The sequence below is a fragment of the Phascolarctos cinereus genome, unplaced genomic scaffold (genome assembly GCF_003287225.1).
Source record: "Phascolarctos cinereus isolate Bilbo 61053 unplaced genomic scaffold, phaCin_HiC Scaffold_5;HRSCAF=322, whole genome shotgun sequence".
NCBI lineage: Eukaryota > Metazoa > Chordata > Mammalia > Diprotodontia > Phascolarctidae > Phascolarctos > Phascolarctos cinereus.
Genome location: NW_027555958.1, coordinates 368,526,163 through 368,535,012, shown reverse-complemented (window position 1 = coordinate 368,535,012; position 8,850 = coordinate 368,526,163). Strand labels below are relative to the sequence as shown.

Sequence of the window (8,850 nt, the reverse complement as noted above, 5' to 3'; positions counted from 1 at the left end):
CCAGGGTGTGTCTCTGTCTGTTTTCACAGAGAAAAGGCTTGTCAAAGTTACAAGCCCTAGGAGCTTCCTGGGGCTGGGGCTGGGCTCCATGGAGTTGGCTGGATTGAAGCTAAATCCCAGATGTACAGAGATGAGGGTGTTGGAAATGGGAGTGGGGGCACCTGAGCATCTTCTGAAGCTGTGAAAAGTGATTCCTAACATAAGTCCAGAAGAGCATCTTATTCTGTATGATGATATATGCTAATCAACAGGCATTACATGTGGCATTCTCCAAAGCCTGACTCATTAAATCCTAGGACCAAGAGCTGGAAGAACCTTAACCATCATCTAGGACAACTGGGATTTTAAGGGTTTGTGAATGGAGGTGGGGGAAAAAATTATATCTTTATTTTCACTAATCTCTAATTGAAATTTAGCATTTCTTTCAATTATTTAAAAACACTATTCTGAGAAGAGATTTGTGGGTTTATCAGATTGCCAAGAGGGTCCATGACACAGAAAAGGTTAAGAATTCTTAGTCTAGTCCATTGCTAGTGAAGTAGGGATAAATCAACTTTATTTATGTTTGGTTTGCACTGTGATTATTGTTATTGGGGTTGCCAGATAAAGCATGGGGTCTGGAGTCAGGAAGATACCTTCACAAGTTCAAATCTGGCCTCACACACTTACTAGCTGTGTGACCTTGGACAAGTCACTTAACCCTGTTTGCCTCAGTTTCTTCATCTGTAAAATGAGCTGGAGAAGGAAATGACAAACCACTCCAGTATCTTTGCCAAGAAAACCCCAAATGGGGTCATGAAGAGCCAGACATGACTCAACAAGAAAAAGTGATTATTATTAATAGTGGGCATTTTTGCAGCAAGAGTAGCAGATTTATCTTCCTGAATATACTTTTCTGAAGTAAATGGTAAGAAGATTGCCTGTTATATCAGTTGGTAGTTTAGGGAGGAATTTCCAGCATTAAAGGCCCAGGGTGACCTTGGAGTCATTCTTGACTCTTTACTCTCCCTTTTCTTCCATATCTAGTCAGTGTATAAGTCTTTTAGATTCTATACCCAAGATATCTCTCCCATCCATCCCTTTGTCTCTACTCTTATAGCCACCACTGAATCAGAGATTCAGGTTTCTTTTACCTTTCTCCTGGATCATTGCACTAGCCTCCTAACTGGTTTTTCTGTATCCAGTATCTCTCTTCTTTATTCTTTGTATAGCAGCCAAAATCTTCATCAGGCCCCAGCCTGACAATGTCACCCTCTACTAGGAAACCTTCACTGATTCCCCATTTTTTCTATAATAAATGCAAACTCCACATTACCTTTTCAGTCTCCTCCTCTGCTTCCTCCTCCTTCTCCTTCTCCTTCTCCTCTTCTTTCTTCTCCTTCTTCCCACATTCTTCATTCTAGCCAAACCGGACCATTTGAACTTAACAGTCTATCTCCTACTTCCTTTCATTTGCTCAAGCCATTCCCCCATGCCTGGAATGCACTCCTTTGTCATCTTCATCTCCCCAAATCCTTTAAGCCTCGATTCAGATGCTACCTCCTTTATGAAGCTCCCCCAGTCATTAATGCTCATTCTATACTCAAATTACCTTTTACTTATTTATAGTTGCAAGTTTTATCTCCCTAGTAGAATGTGTGCCCCCTTTGAGTCAAGAACATTGAGTTGTTTGCCTTTTCTTACCTAACACTTAGCACGGTAACTTGCACATAGTAAAAGAAAACGATAAGTATACTGCATCTGCTATGTGCTGGGCATTACCTAAACACATCACAAATACTATCTAATTTGATCATAGTAGGTGCCTAACAGGTTTTGAACTGAATACATGGGATGGAAGTAAAGCATCAGCTCAGAAGCCTCAATGCTAATCAATCCAAGATGGCAGAGCAAGACCGACCTGTAGGCAAAATATCATGGTACGATTTAAGGGACACTAGGAAGGCCTTGCTGCCCTTTCCCAAAATATATTATTTCCTCTGCTCTAGGCTACCATACTACCTGGAATTACACCATTAGAAATGCATACCTTTGACTTCAGAAGAGTTCTTTTTTCTTTCATTACATGCGGTCTCCCATGCCTGGAATGCTCTCCCTCCTCACATCTCTCTCTAGAAATCTCTGGCTCCACTCAAGGCTCAGCTCAAGTACCATGTTTTACATATGACCTTTCCTTCTCCACCTCCCCCAATTGTTAGTGCTTCCCCAATTACACTGGATATCCTTTGTGTATATTTTTTCTTTTCCTGTGTATATGTTTTCCCCTCCAATTGACTCCTTAAAAACAGGGACTGTTTTCATTTTTCAGCACCTAGCAAAAACTCTAGGATACAGTAAAGGCTTAATAAATGCTTATGGGCTTGAATTAAATTGAACAGAATTTCAAAGAGAATAAGCCCAGGAGGGGAGAATCAGGTTGGTGTAATAGAAAGAGGCCTGGCCTAGAAGTCAGAAGACCTAGTCTCTAGCTCTGGCATTTTTGTTAACTTAGCTGCAAGAACGGGACAGATCACTTAACACCTCTGGGTTTAGTTTCCTCAAATGTAAAATTTGGAAGCTAGACTAGATCGGGGGTGGGGAACCTGTGGCCTCCAGAACCACAGGTGGCCCTCTAGGTCCTCAAGTGTGGCCCTTTGACTGAGTCCAAACTTCACACAACAAATCCCTTTAATAAAAGGATTTGTTCTGTAAAACTTGGACTCAGTCAAAAAGCTGCACTTGAGGACCTAGAGGGCCACATGTGGTTCTGGAGGCCACAGGTTCCCCAGCCTTGGACTAGATGATTTCTAAGGTGCCTTCCCTCTCTGATGTTTTATGATTCTAAAGTTCGAATACAGAAAACTATTACTAATCATTTGCATCTTAATGTGTATTAGCACGCAGCTAGCTGAACCGAAGGAACTGAGGAAAAAGCAGTTTTTAGTTAGCATTAGTCAAATACTTTAACTTGTATGAACTAATGCTGAGTGAAGTGAGCAGAACCAGGAGAGCATTGTACACAGTAACAGCCACATCGTGGGGTGACTGACTTTGATAGACTTGGCTCTTCATAGCAATGCAAGAATTGAAGACAACTCCAAAAGACTCACCTCCCTTTTGCTAAAGTTAGCAAAGCACTTTATAAATAGTATCTCATTTTATTCTTACACCAACACAGAAGATGGGTACCATTATATCCCCATTTTACAGATGAGAAAACTGAGGCAGCCAGAGATTAAGTGACTTCTCCAGAGTCAGACAGCAAATGTCTGAGGATGGATTTCAACAGGAATTTTCTTGACTTCAAGTGGAGGGCTTTGTTCACTGCACCACCTAGCAAACAACAGAGTAGCCTGGGATATCCCTACTACCTGGTAACGAAAGATAATAAATGACCCACAAAGTGAATTAGCCAGAGGTGACCATATTGTGACTACCAGCCCTTGGATATAGATTTGAAGATTTAATCTAATCAGCTACATGGCCCATTGGGTAGAGCACAGGACTTGGTCTGAAAGTCTTGAGTTCAACTCTTGGCTCATATACTCCCTAGATGAGTGATCCTCGGCAAGTCATGTATGTAGCTTCTGTCAATGTCAGTTGGAAATGGAAATATTAATAGCATCTACCTCGCCATGTTGTGAGGATCAAATGAGTTAATATATGTAAGCATTTTATGAACTTAAGTCTATATAAATGCTAGCTATTATTACGAAGAGAGAAATCAAGGCATGATTGGAGGGTTGAAGAGTGAGGGTGGAAAGTGGCAGCTGTTGTCTTGGAATGGAGCATGATTCTGGGGACTCAGCAAAAACTAGAACCTGCTGGGAGCCCAACTCCAGAAGCGCCAATAAAATTCTCTATGTCTCTATGAGGAAACGGCAGAAGGAAGAAAACATTGTAGACTGGTTACCTAATTCCTAGCCACATCCCTGATCCATGTGGGTAGCCCATAAAGAGGAAGTCACTTTAACTCCTATTCTTCAATTTCTCCCTTTATCATTTTGTTTCTCCCTCCCTCTCTTCTTCCTTCCTTTCTTCCTTTCCTCCATTTCCTTCCTGCCTTTCCTTTTCTTCCTTTCCTCCCTCTTTCTCTTCCTTTTCTTTTTCTTTCTTTTCCTTCCTTCTTTTTTCCTTCCTTCCTTCTTTCCTCCCACTCTCCCTCTTCTTTTCTCTCTTTCTCTTTTCTCTCTCTTTCTTTCTTTTCTTTCCAAAACATTGCCCTAGAGTTATCCTGCATCTTAAGTAACCTCAGTTGCAAAGTTGTAAAGAAGGAAGTGGTTCCTGTTATACTCCCACCTTAGTCAGTATGAGGATGTGTACTTAATTAACATGCATTACATTTGACATTCTCCAAAGACTGACTCATAGTATCTTAGGACTGAGAACTGGAAAGACATTAGACAGCTTCTTGTCACTTAGCTAAAGCAGGAGGTGGCCTACGTGATGATGAGATTTCAGAGACTGGGGGAGGATTCTTTATTGCTCTCAAACCCTCCTATATTGCTTAGATGATGCCTGAAATTCTACCCTTAGTATTTCATTAAATAATTTGTTCCTATTAGAATGCAAATAACTCTCTAAGAAGTAACACTTTAAGCTGCAAATTCATTCATTAACTTAATATGGATTTTTTTAAAGCCTCCATTAGCACACCACACTGTGCTAAGAGCTGACTGCATTACAAAAATGAATGACACAATCCTTACCTTCATGAAGCTTATACTCTAGAGTGATGTTAAGACATTAGAAACTAGGTAGTCATCTTAAGTAAGAATGAAGGATTCAAAAGCCAGTTTTGATAGGGGAAAATGAGTAAAGACATCGGGTACCTGGGGCTTTAGGGAAAAGGCATAAAAGAGAGACAAGTTGGGTAGAGAGTAAAGATGAACCAATCTCTTTCCAATTTTATCTGAGGCTAGATAGGTACCTGAATCCTGACCATTTCCAGGTTCTCTGTAGCTTGGCCTAGTTGGGTGTCTCTGCCACCCAAAGCAGGACCAGGGGAAAGCAGGGAGACCTCAAACTTTTGTCTAATGTTGCTGTAGGTCCACAATGTAGGGAACTTCTGCACACATATACAAAGAGGTCCATGTACAGATGCAAGGCCATGTCCTGGTGCCTGCTCTTGGAGAGCTTACTGAAAAATTCTCTTTTCATCCTGCTTCCTCCTTGTGAATCCGAGCTTATGACAAGTACTTGACTCAGTTTCTTCTCTTCTTGATTCCTGTAAGTATATGGAAGGCTCATGAGAAGAAATGACCTAGAAAGAAGGAAAGGGGTCCTATAATACTACACTGGACTGGGAGAGCCAGGAAACTAAGTTCTACTAACTAGCTGCGTGACCTTGAGAAAATCACTATACTTCTGTGCCTCTGTTTCACAGATCATTGAAATGGAACTGAAAAGAACCCCAGAGGCCATGTAGTTCAACTGCCTCATTTTATGAACAAGATTAAGGCCCAAGAAGATTAAGGGACTTGTACAAGGTTACATGGGTAGTAAAGAGCAGAGGGAGGATTTGAATCTAAGTGCTCTGATTCCAGAATGAGTGCTATGGTCCTCTATAGTAGTGGTAGTAGTAGTAATAGTAGTAGAGGAAGTAATAGTGGTGGTGGTAATAGTAGTAGTGGTAGTGGTGATGGTGGTGGTGGTAGTAGTAGTAGTAGTAACAATAATAGCATTTATATAGCATTGTAAGATTTGCAGAGCACTTTACAAATATTATCAGATTTTAACCTCACAGCCATCCTGGAAGGTTGATGTTACTATTATCCTCATTTTACAAATGAGGAAACTGGGGCAAATAGAGATAATGTGACATCCAAGATCACACAACTAGTAAGTGTGTGACGTAGGCTTTTAACTTAGCTCTTCCTGACTCCAGGTCCAATGCTCTATCCACTGAAAGACAGAGATGAGTGGAGAAGACAGAATCTGTGATTTTAGTAAATTCGTAGACCTCTTTGTCAGGCTTTTTTCTTCCTTTCTCCCCCCAAAGGTAACTGATTTTCCCCTCACCTGCCTCCTTGGTCTCTCCCCCCAGTTCCTCTCAACTGTATTATCCACTATTGTTTGTCTTTCTTTGGGACTCAAATTCGTTTCATCTTTTGTCCCTGGTGGTGACTGCGGTCTTTTCCAAGGTTTCTGACATATGTGACAAACAGCCCCCAGACCTACCTGGAATACTGTTTGTGGGCTGCTGAGGCCTCCCTCTGTGAAATGTCTTTATCAGTCCTGTCCCTGAGAAGGTACCATTAGTCACACCAGAAAATGACTCTTTCACTTCTTTGGTGACTGCATGCCAGCCAATCTAAGAATGAGTCACTTCCCACACCGTGTTATTACCCAGGCACTCAACACAGGCCTTTGTCTGCTCCTTTTGTGTCTAACATTTCTTTTAATTTAATGAGTCAGAAATAGCAATCCACCCAGGGCCCTGTGACCTCCCAATCTTCCCTCAAGAAATATTCTGAGGAAACTTTGCTGGAAAACCCTGGAGGGAAAGGAAAAAGGAACTGGTTTTGGAAATGGTGGCTCTATACTAAAACTATGCAGAAGGGAGTTGAAAGAAGAGAATAGGAAATTGTATTTCAAAAAACCATTGTTTTTTCATTAAGCACTGAGGCACTATGCAGGGCTGTGAATTTTAAGCAGTTTTTGTCCTTTCAAAGTCTCCAGTCAGTCTAAGACAACTGTAACCGTCTAAGGGTGCAGATTCCATGGCCCCTTAACACCTCTATTGCCCAGAAGGTTATTTGTGAGTTCATAGTGTGAGGAGCCTCCAAATATGGACATTCTTGAGGGCACTGACATTGACATCCCACCAGGACTTTGTGATAGCTGAGCTGTGGTCCAGAATTTCAGCAATTGTCCCATTCCTATGCCAAGAAGCCCGCACTCTCAAGTTTGCTTGTGCTTAGAGGCTCTATGCTACAAATTCATTAGGATGTAAGTACCTTCAGGGTAGAGACTGTTTTGTCTGCTTGTATTTGTATCTTTAGTATTTGATACAGTGTTTGGCACATTGTAAGCCCTTAATAAATGTGTTTATCTATCTATCTATCTATCTATCTATCTATCTATCTATCTATCTATCTATCTCCAGAATCCAAAAGACCCTCAGTATGGGACTCTCTCCTTATTGGTGCCTTGCATCTGCTTGAGGAATTGTTGAGAGCAGAAGAGTGGAGAGCAGAAAGTCCCAGTCTCTTCAGGTCTTTGGGGGATTCTTTGGTTCTCCTTGAGCTTTAAGTATTTCCAGCTTCCAGCTTTAAGAGAGAAAATGGATGATACCAACCTCACTTCAGCTCACTAAAGAGCAGAAGCAGACACGAGAAGCTAGCAGTCTAATGTCCTTATCTCCAGGCTGCTACACTAGAGGCTTCAGGGATCTTCCCCTTGGGTGAAATCTGGGACTCTCTCTCTTAGCTGAGCTGTTACCTCTTTCCTACTGAGAGAGCTCCTTCATTGTATTAGCTGGCATATATTCTTCTACATATACCTTCTCTGATTTCTGTTGTGCTTTTTGACTTGGATAAATGGATTTCTTCACTATTTCCTCTGTGTGTTCATTCTGGAACTGGTATTTGGTGGGAAGGGAATAAAGCCTTGGATATAAAGCTTGGGGTCCTCCTTTTCCTGTAAAGAAACAATGATCAGAAGACAGATTGAATCTGAAATCATGTCCCCTAAGACTATTGATATTTAAGGCAGTAAATAAATACAATTCTAGTTCTTTACCTTTTCTCCCTAAGGAGAGCAGAGTGGCTAGGTTTCTATCTCCAACTTCTAGCCTCCCCTCTTAGCAGGAAATCAGGTTTCCTTTGGAGAAGGATACAGGGAGAAGAGTATGTCTATTCTGCCTCATTTTTTGGTATTGTAACATTTTTAAAAAAAATTTATTTTTTTAAACATTCTTTTCTTTTTAAATTGAGTTCCAGATTCCTTCCTTCCCTCCCATCCCTCTCATACACACTGAGAAGGCAAACAAATGATATGTTATAAATGTGAAATCATACAAAACTATTTCCATATAAGCCATATTAAAAAAAAAACAAAGAAAGTGAGAAAATTATACTTCAATTTGCATTTAGAGGTCATCAGTTATCTTTCTGGAGGTGGATAATGTTTTTTCATTGTGAGTCCTTTGGAATTGTCTCAGATCATTGAATTGATCACAGTAGCCAAGTCGTCCACAGTTGATCACTGTTACAACATTGCTGTGCATAATAATCTCTCCTGGTTTTTCTCACTTCACTCTGCTTCAGTTTGTATAGGTCTTGCCATATTTGTTTTTTCTGAAACCACCCCCTCATTATTTTTTACAGCACAATAGTACTCCATCATAATCATATGTCACAACTTGTTCAGTTACTCCCCAATTGATGAGCATTCTCTCAATTTCTAACTCAATGTCACCACAAAAAGCGTGGTTATAAATATTTTTGTACACGTAGGTCCTTTTCCTTTTCCTTTGATCTCTTTGGGGTACAGACCTAGCAGTGATATTGCTGGATCAAAGATTATGTACAATTTTATAGCCCTCTGGGCATAGTTCCAAATTGTTCTCCAGAATATTTGGACCAGTTCACAACTCCAACAATTTATTAGTGTACTTGTTTTCCCTCATTCTTTCTAGCATTTTCATTTCTGATAGATGAGCAGTGGTACTTCAGAGTTGTTTTAATCTTCATTTCTCTGGTAAATAGCGACTGAGAACATTTTTATATGACTATAGGTAGCTTTGATTTCTTCTGAAAACTGTTTATATTCTTTGATCATTTATCAATTGGAGAATGGCTCTTGTTTTTACAAATTTGACTTAGTTCCCTATATATTTGAGAAATGAGACCTTTATTAGAGAAATGC

The 8,850-nt window shown here is 40.4% G+C and overlaps 1 long non-coding RNA gene across 1 annotated transcript; it reads right to left on the bottom strand.

Annotated features, from left to right (window-relative positions):
• Nucleotides 1-4,429: 4,429 nt before the first annotated feature.
• LOC144457987 (uncharacterized) lies at nucleotides 4,430-7,797 on the bottom strand. The gene is made up of 3 exons (XR_013487554.1): nucleotides 7,723-7,797; nucleotides 7,484-7,620; nucleotides 4,430-5,206 (listed from the first exon to the last, which is right to left on the bottom strand). It is a non-coding gene; the product is annotated as an uncharacterized LOC144457987 (long non-coding RNA).
• Nucleotides 7,798-8,850: the final 1,053 nt, after the last annotated feature.